Source organism: Chrysochloris asiatica, unplaced genomic scaffold (assembly GCF_000296735.1).
Source record: "Chrysochloris asiatica unplaced genomic scaffold, ChrAsi1.0 scaffold00141, whole genome shotgun sequence".
In the NCBI taxonomy this organism is placed as follows: domain Eukaryota; kingdom Metazoa; phylum Chordata; class Mammalia; order Afrosoricida; family Chrysochloridae; genus Chrysochloris; species Chrysochloris asiatica.
This window is the reverse complement of record NW_006408659.1, coordinates 8,454,146-8,467,299: the sequence shown is the minus strand read 5'-3', so window position 1 is coordinate 8,467,299 and position 13,154 is coordinate 8,454,146.

Below are 13,154 nucleotides of genomic sequence, written 5' to 3'. Positions count from 1 at the left end.
AAAAAATGCAGAAAAACAACAGCTTTCAATGAGTACTTCTTTCATCTCCTATTCCACTGGCTATCATGTCCTCTGAGTATCATTTTTTATTTGATGGTTCTTCCTCTGTCCCGGAATCAGTGTCAATCTCTGTGGCTTACCATGGTACACTGGATTGGATATATGGGACTATCCAAACAGAGCGCACGCTTAAGGGCTGCACTACTTGTAGGGTTAAATACCAAAACAACCAAATCCCGGGTAAATGTGCTCTCCTGACATCAGTATCCAATACAGTCCCTAATACATAGTATCTGAAGTCCTCAATAGCTAAATTAATTCATCATTAAGATTCCTCCTGAAGGATAGAATCCCGTGTCCAATTCACTTTTATAGTCCTAGATCTTAGCACAGAATGGTTGTGGTGATGGTTAAGTACCATTGAGTCAGTTCAGACTCATAGCAAGGCTGTACAGGGTTTCAGAAGAGCAACTGGTAGGGTTGATTAGATGCTCAATAAATGCTATTGTAATATGTATTCAACCTCAAGTAGATGGCACGAAGTATTGTGCAGTTGTTGAAGGTACTTATGCATAATTAAACACCTGGTAAGATTTGGGTCCTTGGTTTGGAGATAAGGGAGTCATAGATTCATATGAAACCCCAGTTAACTGGCTTAATATTGTGTTTTAGTGCTTCCGCTCCATACCTCTCAGTTCTTTGTGTAGTATCTGGGGTCTTAACAGCTTGCAAGCAGTTAAGACTTGTACAGTTGGTCTCTACTTGCCTAAGCAACAGACAAAGGAGATTAGCAGGAACAGTAGAACCAAAAGGTGGTATGTGGCTAATTGCCTCCACAACTGCCTCCTATCATGAGACCAAAATGGAATAATGTCAGACTACCATTACTGAGCAAAGTCAGCAGTTCGAAGCTATCAGCCGTTCCACAGGAGAAAGATAAGGCTTTCTCAGAAACCTTGCATAGGACCGCATTGAGTCAAAACCGACTCCACAACACACTACCACCACCACCACCATTACTGATTTTTTTTTTTTTAAATCAACGATACTATAACAGAACCCTGTCCAAAAGGAAAGAAATGCAGAACAGAATTTCAAATGCTCATAGACTTCAGACTTCCTAGAGCCATAGAGGCTGGATGAACCCTTGAAACTACTAGCTCTGAAATAAATTTTAAACCTTAAACACCCCCTAAAATCATCCTAAAATCAAGCAATAGTTAGACTTAACTTATAAAGAATGTCTATTTTGAGCATTATGTTCTTTAAAGATCTATGTAGGAACAAATGGACAATTACAACTGGAAAGATTAGTGAGGACTCTTAAGGGCTAGTGAAGAAGTCCTGCTAACCAAAAAAGGTTGGCAGTTCAAACCCATCAGGTGCTCCACAGGAGAAAGATGAGGCTGTTTATTCACATAAAGATTTACAGTGTAGGCTCAGAAACATCAAGGAGAAGCTCTCCTCTGCTCCACAGGATTAGGGAGGCTCCACTTGACAGCAGTGGGTAAGTAAGGTAAGTTGTTTGTGTTTAGCTGAGAAGGAAAAACAGTGTGAGAATAGCTGCACAACTCAAAGAATGTAATCAATGTCACTGTTGCTCATATAGAATCCAATGAATCTGTGTATGTTTTGCTGTGTATATTCTCAATAACAAAACACTTTTTTTAAAAGAAAGGAAATGTGATCTGTCTGCTTAAGAATCACTTGGGATGCTTCCTTAAAACACAGATTTCTTCTGATAAAGTACTTGTAGATAAATGTTCAAAAGGGTTTTATTAGTAACAGCTCAAAACTGGAAACAAACCAAATGTCTGTGAACAGATAAACAAGTAACAGTGATCTGTACAAAGGACCCAGTAAACAATGAAAACGAAGCAACTACTGACACATACATACAACACAGATGAATCTTGCAGGTATTATGCTGAATCAAAGAAGCAAGACACAAGGCACACTGTACGATTCCCTTCATATGCAATTTGTGAACAAGGAAAGGTAATCTATGTAGTCCTGGTGTGGCGCTGTGGGTCAATGTGCTGGACTGTAAGGTCAGTTTGAACCATAAGGCTAACGGTTCAAGCTCACCAGCCGCTCCTTGGAAACCCTATATAGGGTCACTGTGAGTCAGAACCAACTTGAAGGCATTAAACAACAAGAGCAGCAGCAAAAGTACAGTTATTGGCATCAGACCAGGGCAGAGATGGAAGGCGGAAGGAAGGTGCCTTTGGGGTGATAAAACCACTCTAATCTTTATATATATATATATGTTGTTGTTGTTAAGTGCCGTCGAGTCGGTTCCGACCCATAGCGACCCTGTACAGGGTTTCCGAGGGTGTAAATCTTTACAGGAGTAGAAAGCCTCATCTTTCTCCCGCGGAGCGGCTGGTAGTTTCGAACCGCTGACCTTAAGGTTCGCAGCCCGATTCGGAACCACTACGCTACCAGAGCTCCTGTATATACATAATTCTATTCTTGACTGGAGTCCTAGTATGGCACTGAAGGATAATGTTCAGGCCTGCAAAGTCAGTTTGAACCATAAGATTAGTGGTTCAAACCCACCAGCTACTCCTCGAAAACCCTCTACATAGTCACTATGGGTCGAAACCAACTCAACGGCACTTAACAAGAACAACATTCTTCACTGCAATTTTGGTGGCTCAATTTGTATGTAAAACACAACTCCATAAATTAGTTTAAAAGAAAATAATTTTTAAACTCCTGTTGCAGTCACAAACATTAGTTAATGTCAGTTTGTCATGCTGCGGCGACTTTGCGTGTTGCTGTGATTCTGTAAACTATGCCACCGGTATTTAAAACACCAGCAGGGTCAATCACGGTGGATAGGTTTCAGCTGAGCTTCCAGGATAGATGGACTAGAAAGAAAGAAAAAAAGGACTACTTCAGAATACATGGTCACTGAAAACCTGATGAATAACAGTTAAACACTGTCAGATGGCACCAGAATATTGAATATTGAAACATGATGAACAACACTAGAATACTGTCAGACAGAGCCCCTCAGATTGAAAGGCATTCAAAATACAACTGGGCAAGAGTGGCCTCCTCAAAGTAGAGTTGACCATGATAACATGAATGGAGTAAAGCTTTCAAGACCGTAATCTGATGATGGGCACAACTTAAAATGAAGAAAAATAGATGTATTTTTATTTTATTAAATATATTTATTAAAATAAATACATTATTTATTTTATTTCCATTAATAATCAGAATATGGAATGTACAAAGCATGAACCTAGGAAAACTATAAATTGCCAAAAATGAAATGGAATAAATGAACATCAATATTGTAGGCATTAGTGAGCTGAAATGAACTGGCATTGGCTATTTTGAATCTGACAATCACATGGTTTACTATGCCAGGAATGACAAATTGAAGAAGAATGACATCACATTCATCATTAAAAAGAACATTTCAAAATCTGTCTTAATATCCATAAGCCTATTAGGAAAACCTGTTTATACAGCTATTATTCAAATTTACACAACAACCACTAATGGCAGTGATGATAAAAATGAGGATTTGTACCAACTTCTTCAGTCTAAAATTGATCAAATATGCGATCAAGATGTACTGATAATTACTGACAATTGGAATGAAAAGGTTGGAAACAAAGATGAAGAGTCAGTAGTTGGAAAATATGACCTTGGTGATACAAGCCATGTTGGAGGTTCTTAGAATTCTGCAAGACCGAAGACTTGCTCATTACAAATAACTTTTTTAAACAACATAAAAGATGACTATACACATTGACCTCACCAGAAAGAATACACAGAAATCAAATTGACTACATCTGAAGAAAGAGAAGGTGGAAAGGCTGCATATATCATCAATTGCTCATCTATAAGTTTAGGCTAAAGCTGAAGAAAGTTAAAACAAGTGCACAGAGTCAAAATATGACCTTGAACATACAGAGTTCATCTCAAGAACACTTTTGATGCACAAGACACTAATTACTCAAGAAGAGAAAAGTTGTGAGATGACATCAAGACCATTGTACAGGAAGAAAGCAAAAGGTCATTAAAAGGACAAGAAGAAAAGACCAAAATGGATGTCAGAAGAGACTCTGAAACTTGCTCTCCAGTGTAGAGATGCTAAAACATGTGGAAGAAATGAGGTTAAAGAGCTGAATAGAAACTTTCAAAGGACAATTCAAGAAGACAAAGTCAAATATTATTTTTTAAATGTGCAAAGACCTGGAGTTAGAAAACCAAAAGGAAAGAACATGCTAAGCATTTAAGCAAAGGGAACTGATGAAAAAATTTCAAGCCTCAACTTGAAATGTTGAAGGATTCTATGAGCAACATATTGTGAATGATGAAGAAAACATCTAAAGAAGATGGAAGGAATACATATGTTCAACCATTTCAAGAGGCAGCATATGATCAAGAGCCAATGATACTGAAGGAAAATGTCCAAGGTGCACTGAAGGCATTGGCAAAGAACAAGGCTCTAGGAATTGATGGAATGCAAACTGAAATCTTTCAACAAAACTGATGCAGCACTGGAGGCACTCATTTGCCTATGTCAAGAAATTTGAAAGACAGTCACCTGGCCAACTGATTGGAAGAGACCCATATTTGTGCCCATTCCAAAGAGACTGACCCAGCAGAATGTGGAAATCATCGAACAATATCATGAATATCATACGAAAGTAAAATTTTGCTAAAGATAATTTAAAAAAACAGCTGTAACAGCACACTGACAAGGAACTGCCAGAAATCCAAGCCAATTCAGATGAGGATGTGGATATCATTGCTGACATATGATGGATCTTGGCTCCAAGCATAGAATACCAGGAAGTTTCCTGTGCTTCATTGACTACGCAAAGGCTTTTGATTGTGTAGATCATGATAAACTATGGACAACACTGGAGAGAATGAGTATTCTGGAACATTTAATTGTGCTCGTACGAAACCTATATGTATACAAAGAGGCAGTCATGTTTGAAGAACAAGGGAACACTGAAGGGTTTAAATTAGGAAAGGTGTGTGCCAGGGTTATATTTTTTCATACTTACTCAATATGTATGCTGAGCAAATAATCCAAGAAATTTGATGATATGAAGAACATGGCATTGGAGGAAAGATTGAAGGATGACTCATGAAAACCGGTGATATGGAGATGATATGACCCAGCTTGCTGAAAGCAAAGAGGACTTAAAATATTTACTGATGAAGATAAAAAAAACACCACAACCTTAGGTATGGGTTGCACCTCAATGTAAAGAAAACCAAAATCCTCACCACTACCAATAAATAATATTGAAGTTGTCAAAGATTTCATTTTGCTCTGACCAACCATCAACACTCGAGGAAGTAACAGTCAATAAATCAAGTGACCTATTGCATTAGGCAAATCTGCAAAAAAAAACTCTAAAGTGTTCAAGAGCAAGGACATCAGTTTGAGGTCTAAGGTGCACCTGAAACAAGCCTTGGTATTTTCAATAACCTCATAGGCATGTGATAGTTGGACAGTGAATAAAGAAGATCATAGAAGAATTGATATATTTGAATTATGGTGTTGGGGGAGAATATCTAAAGTACCATGGACTATACAAAAACAACAAACCAATCTGTGGTGGAAGAAGTACAGCCAGAATGCTCCTTGGAAACCAGAATAGCCAGATTTTGTTTCCTATAGTTCAGACATATTATCAGGAGGAACCAGTCCCTGGAGAAGGAAATCATGTGTGGTAAAGTAGAGGGTCAGTGAAAAAGAGGAAGACCCCCAAAAGGATGGATTGGCACAGTGGCAGAAGCCAGGGGCTCAGGCGTAGCAACGATTGCGAGGTTAGTGCAGGACCATGTAGTGTTTCATTCTTTTGTACAGACGGTTGCTATGAATCAATACCAACTCAACAGCACCTAACAACAACTGGAAGGCACTACGTAACAACAATGTCAAGCATTTCATTCACCCCTCACTATATCCCCCTGGCAAAAATCTAATTTCCTAGACCTGCACTGGGACCTGACAATTCACATTTTTGAGAAATGTACAAATGTTCTGAGACTAGTGGTCCTCACCCACAGGTTGAGTAGGCAAGCTGGGGTAGAACAGTGTTCATATATCAATTTACCTATCTTGGCAGATCAGAATATGACTAATAAGAAAGATTTGGGGATAATGTTACTCAAAATCTCAACTTGACAATTGGTACTTTAGTTCCTCCAAGATACATGTAAAAGCTTTAAGATCTGGCCAGGCTCGATGAGAAAGCATATTTTAAAAGTCAATCCTTGGCTTTCTGCTTAAATCCCATCATCAGGGGATTAGAGTTGAACTATGGCTGCTTTGTTACATTCTGTAAATGTTAACATTTGACCTAATGCTTTTAATCCAAAATTTTAAAAAGATTACTGAAACACATGTCCACAACATGTAGATGATCCACTTCGTTAGCATAATGACTTATATATGGTTACCTAACACAAAGAGTTCTCCTTTAGGGAGTTTACAACTCAGACGCTGATCCTAGCTATAATTACTCTATTACTGGCGATAAGTAGTAATGAAGGAACCTGTAAGTGGTGGTTATTATTTAATAGTGTGATGACAGCTATGCTCAGAGGGTATGACTGCAGAAAATCCCAATCAGCTTACACACCTTCCTCCTAAACTCTTGCTCTAATATTTCAAACTTTTTCACACCCATGGCGGGCCATGAAACTGACTTTGTGGATCTTAAGCAGAATATTTAAACAATGAAATTAACAGAACAAAACCTTTCAGAATATATCTCCTAAAATAAGGGTAACACTCGGTTTCAAAATGCTTTGTACTGTGGATCAAAAAAATCCAAACATCACTAATGTAATGAAAGATTTGCCTAGTGGCATAAAGGCATGTTTTAAGTACTTAATATAAATCAGATTGTTTGCTGAGTTTAAACTAACATGCTTACAGACATAATTTGCCACGGTTAGAAAATGACGCAAGACTATGCCACCAAAAACCAAAAAAATCATAATACCCTGGTCACAACAATAGATAAAGTACCCAGAATTACGGCCTCAGTATTTCTCTCTAAACACTAATGACAATAATCTCCTACAAACGGTTTCTTCTCAGCCTTTAACTAAAAGGTTGGCAGTTCAAACCTACCCAGCAATGCCAATCTGCTTCCATACAGATTACAGCCAATACCCAAAATGGGGGGGTGGGGGGGTTCTACAAAGGCAAGAAGTGACTGGATTACAAACTTTCAAGAGGGAGCCTAGATCCAGAGAGTACGGAGGAAGATAGACTCTCCACTGAGTTAAGTATCCAATCTGTCCGGGTGGGGCTGGTGATATGAAATGCAGATGGGTCTCTTGTGACACAATAGTGAATAACTGTTATCAGGACTGATTGTGAGGGTTGGAAATGTAAAGGTAAACACTTTGTAGCAAAAGGAGGGGAGTGGTTGACTTTGCAGTCCAGGAGCAGAGGTCCCTGGAACCATCAAGGGAGAAGAGCGGAGTGTGAGACCCTACCCAGAGAAGCAGTGATGCCAGAGACCTGGAGAGATGGAGCGGCTGGGGACTCTAGACCCAGAGAGGGAGAGGGGCTGTATGCTGTTGATGGGGGGGAGAGGCAGGTTTGGAGGGTATACCTTTTGGTTGGTTGATGATGCATGGAGGGGACTGTAACCATGGCAATGAAATGATACACGATAAGATGAATGTAAAGCTAATGTTCCCCCATGTAAACTATCACATAATTCACAATAAAACATTAAAAAAAAAATTACAGCCAATTAAATCCTATGGTTTTTCAGTTCTGTTCATGAGACAGGATGCACTTAAAGATAACAGGTTTGCCAGGGCCCTAAATCAAACTAAGTACACTCCTGGTACGCTGGGTTTTAAGCATTGGTTTTCTAGTCACCAGACGGGTAGTTCAAATGCACCAGCTGCTCCACAGGACAATTCTGTCTCTGAGACCTAAGGAACACCTTCACTCTGCACTACAAGTCACTATGAATTGGAATGGACTCAATGGGAGTGGATTTCGTTTTTTGTTGTTTTGTTTTTTAAACCAACCTATTCCTATCAACTGCAATTGAGAAAATCTCCTTTTTATACCAAAGAGCCCTTGTCCTTGTCTTGATGTGTACATTTGTTCTCTTAAAAGGAAGAAATTAAAAAGTCAGATAAAGCCCAGATTTCTGAAGGTGGACACAGATTCCACCACAGGGACCACCTGCAGAGAACTCCAAAAAGGGAGGATCCCTTAGAGGCCACACTCACAGGACGCAGCACGGACTGCAAGGTGCCCTGCAGGTGGATGAAAAGAGACCTTGGAGAATTTGACCAGAGTAATCAGGAATCACTTCAAAATGTAGCTTCGAGTCTCAATACAAAGCCACTGGGTAAACATGGCAAAATTTCCAGGAACACCAATTGAGACAGATAGGGGGACCATCCGTAACTGAAAGTAAATATTTTATGAAGAATAAAGCAAAATTCACAACAGCAGACCCAATGAAACAAAAGATGCTAAGGAACACACCCTGCTTGTAGACGATTTCTGGCTGCTCTGGAGTCGTAACAACTTGCCTGGAACATACCAGAATGGCTTGGTCCCAGAAGCCCTAAACTGAATTCTAAATCCTAAAATGGCTCTTAAAGCCTGCCGAGGCAGGTTGTTTTTAATGACACCCATTTGCACACCATCCTGAGCCATGAAAAGTGTGGGTCATCTTATCCAGATGATAAAGCAGCTATCATCCAAGCAAATCACTACGAGTCCTTCAACTGCCCAGTTAGGGGTAAAACTGTCAATGCAGAGTTAAAGGTTAAAGAAGATGACGTTTTGTTTATAGAGGAATGTTAAGACAGTCACCTACCAAAACCAAAACCTACTGGCATCCACTTGATTCTGACTATCCGATAGAAGCCCCATCGGACACAGTAGAACTGCCCTACCGGGTCTCTAAGACTGTGATCTTTGTATAAGCAGACCACCACATCTTTCTCCCTCAGGGTGGACAGTGGGGTTGAACCGCTAACCCTCTGATGAGCAACCAAGTGCTTTCTGGGGCTCCGTTCAAAATCGCCGGCAATCGTTATTTTTCTAGCCTAACATTGTAGTAATCAAATGTTACAGCACATACTGCGCCTGGTATCTTTCAGTTGAAATTTCCCACCCACACTTTATTCTATTTAAACGAAATTATGACAGACCTTCTTAAGACTCATCATGATCACTCATCCCTCCCCTGCCCACACTGACCTCTAGTTGTTATAGCTAAGTTCAGAAACCTCCTCTTCCAGGAAGCACTCCTGGGTTAGACTGGGCCGTCCCTCTTCTGTTTGCATGGCACACAGCTTCCTGGTCCATATTTCCCATCAGGCTGGGACAGGCAGGGATGCAGTGTACACCATATTAGAGGTTGTTGTTGTTGTTAAGTGCCTTAAAGTCAATTCCAACTCATAGCAACACTGTGTAGGGTTTTCAAAGAGCAGCTGATGGATTTGATCTTGTGGTTAGCAGTACAATGCTGATCCTATAGTACCAAACCAGGACTCCCATTGTATTTGGCAAAACCGTGAACATTTTTCCATGGGCCAGTCAATTATATACTCAGAAACAAATCCTAATCCCTACCACCCAGATCCATTTTGGGAAATTTTATGGATGGGACTAGAAAGGAAGGAAGAAGAAATGCAACAGAAAGTATAAGTCCGTAGGTCAGAATATTAATAGAAATTTGGGAAAGCTAAAGAAGCCTCAAAATCAGTTTTATTGCATTGCTTCTGTGTTGCTTTTTGAATACTAGTTTTTTAAATGCATTGGTAGTATAGTGGGCTACTAAGCACATGGTCAGCTGCTGGAATCTTCCTCTACGGAAAGATGAGGCTAACTGCTCCCCTAGAGATTACCTGGCTCTCCCACAAGGAAGGTAAGGCCACTGAAGCAACACTAACTCAGCATGATTCCATTTAACCCTTATAAAAATTCTGGGAGGGGTTGTTCTTACCTCCAGTCCACAGACGAGAAAACTAAGGCACAGAGAAGCAGTTAGTTTACCCCTTGAGCAAGAGCCACCAGATAAAGTGACAGGTCCAGCGCTACTTCTGAACTAAGGTCACCTCGGAAGGAGCATGTTGGAAGAAACCCTTGAGCAAGCTGAGGAACTGGCCAGAGAGAGGAAGGAAAGCCAGTACTTAACAATCAGAGAATGGAAAGACAGAAGTTTTCTCCTCTTCCATGTCTCCAAATGACCTTTGTCAGTTGATGACAAAGTACTAGGGCACAACTGGGCAGCAGTAAGGTAGCTTCAAGGGATGACTTTGCCCTGCTAGCCCTGCCCTACGGTGCCCCACCCAGGTACCCGCCCAGGTACGAGTTCCCCTTCCAACCTCCCTCCCCAGGACATCCAGATGACTCAGCTTTCTCTTCTCCAGAAGAAGGGTCAGTAGATCAAGTACTCGCACCTACCCTGGGGAGGCATTTCAAGTAACTTGTCCACTCCACCACCTCAAAGGAGCTCTGGTAGCATAGTGGTTACGAGTTGGACTACTAACCTTAAGGTCAGCAGTTCAAAACTACTAGCTGTTACAGGAAAAGATGAAGCTTTCTGATCCTATAAAGATTTACAGCCTTGGAAACCCTAGACAGGGTCACTGTGAGTTGGAACCGACTCCACAGCACAAAATCAAATCAATCCACCACTTCAAGCTCCTACTTCTCAGATTAACACCGTTCCTCTGAAATGTTCTCATCCTTTCTTGTCATCCCAAGTACCAAAGCCAAATCATCTTTCACCGGCAAACAGAGGTCCAGCTCTACTTTGTCCTCTTTTCCTATGCTACCCACTATACCTGCTCCATTGTGCTTGACTTTGGTACTTACTTCTCACTATCATCTATCTGGAAGAAATTACATTTGCAAATCTTCCCTCTCGAAATGCCCTTTTTCTCTCCAACCAGCTGCCTCATAATCCAATTTACCAAGGGTCCCCTCCTCCTCCTTCTTACAGACTATTCCAAGATAAGGAAAAGTAAGCATATGAAATTCCACATTTCCCACCGGATTACCTGATGGTTGAGCCCAAACTGCACTGTAATTACCTAGAGCTGGAACTCTGATCCTTTGCCAGGTTAACAACATGTACATAATTATCCAGGTAATAATTGCTTTCCAAGTTAAAAAAAAAAAAAGTATTTCCTGAGACCTTCAACAAAAGAAAGTCTTTAAACATTCCATGCCTGTCTTTTTTTTTTTTTTTTTTTCCTGTAAAGGAACATGTGCCTCCCAAGCAATTCATAAATACCACATCCATAGAAGAGAGTGTCTGAGCAGTGTATTTCTTTTTTCTGTCTGAACCTGACACTTCTCCAGCCCAAAAATCCTTACAGAATTAGCAAAATGTATACACAAAGGAGTTTCAAAAGGTTCATTTAAAAAAAGGTGGGAAGGAAAAAAAAAACAACTAAAAAATAAAAGAAAATGGAATTTTTTTCTGAAGCCCCCCACTAATCCTCAACTATCAAAGAGCCTCCAGCTGGCCCTAAAGTTTGCTTTACCTAATCTTTTTTTTTTGCTTGTTTTAAATGTTTCTTTTTATTGAGGTAAATATAGATGTAACAAAGCATTTGCCATTTCTACAATCTTCAAAAGTACAATTCAGTTGCATTATGTTTATCAAGTTATTTGACCTATACTCTTCACCATTCCCAAATTTTTCTATGAGGTTAGCCCAGGATCGGGCAGTGTTTCATTCTGCTGTGTATCAGGTCGCTATGAGTCGGTACCGACTCGGTACCTAACAACAACAACGACAACGACAGACAGGGGTGTGTAGTGGCTCGGTCCAATGAGCACTGGACTGCAAACCACAAGGTCTGAGATTTGAGCCTGCCAGCAGCTCTGCTGGAAAAAGACGAGGCTATCTGCTCTTGCAAAGATTTAAAGTCTCAGAAACCCTATCTAGCATCTGCTTTGAGTTGGACCCAGCTTGACAGCACTTAATAACAACAGACAGAAAGGCAGTGTTCCCCTAAGCATTGTGTCTTCCTTTCCTGAGTCCCCAAGCCTCTGCCCATCCTGCTCCTGATAACCACTAATAAACTTTGGTTCCTATCTGTTCCTTTTTTTTTTTTTTTGAGAACCCACTTTTCCTGAGAACCCTGGAATTCTACATCAAGAAAACTATATTAGAAGCCTGGGCAGTCCCAGTACTGTGAGGCCTGACTCACAGAGGAGAGTAAATAAACGTCCCAAAAGCACTGAATCTGACATTTTCATTGCTGCGGATCTGGTCTTTATTGCTACTCCTGCTCGTATATTTAATGACAGGCAATGCCTGCCTCCCTAGAGTTGCAGACATGCTCATGATCCCCTCTTAAGATTTAAAGAGTACCTCACAGCGCTTGGAAGACAGAGTTTGGAGATTTTCTGGTAACCCAACTGGATGAACATAACCTCCAGGCTCCTCATCCACCTAGACAGACACACAGCCACCGTTACACACACAGCCACAAACATGCAGCAAGTCAGACACACAGGCACCAATAACAAATGCACAGGCAGATCCACACACAGACACAGAGATACTAACCAACCCCTGCAGCCTCAGGAACCACCCCTCACCACATAGTTTAATTAATAAAAGAGCATTCTTACCTTAAGAGTAAAACTTCACTCTCCACAGAATTAAAAAACATCCTTTAGTAAGTGGTCCACCCACCAATTCTGCTAGTGCCTGGGCAAGATTGTGATTGCCCTGGTGCTCGGCATAAGACACTTTCAGGTGCTGAAGGAATTTCGGCTTTTATAACCCACTTAGGCTTGTCCAAATTGTATAACTGCTTTAACTAGTCAGAAATGCTATTGGCATTACACAACGGCCACCAGCTGGTTACTAACAGTTACTGCATGTTTCTGTCACCGTCTACTTTGTGTCAATAGGCAGCAGGTTTCGACATGACAGGCTGGAAATTCTATTGTAGGAACCAAACAGATGCTGGGATTACATTTCTCAAACCCACACAATATAAGAGAAATTAAAAGCTATCTTTCCAAACCCTTCAGTTCAGACAAGCAAGTACCACCCACACAGCTCCTAGTTCAGTGAAAAGGAGGATTAATTTTACTCTCTGATAATTTTTCATTTCCCTAATTGGATGCACAAAAACAATTG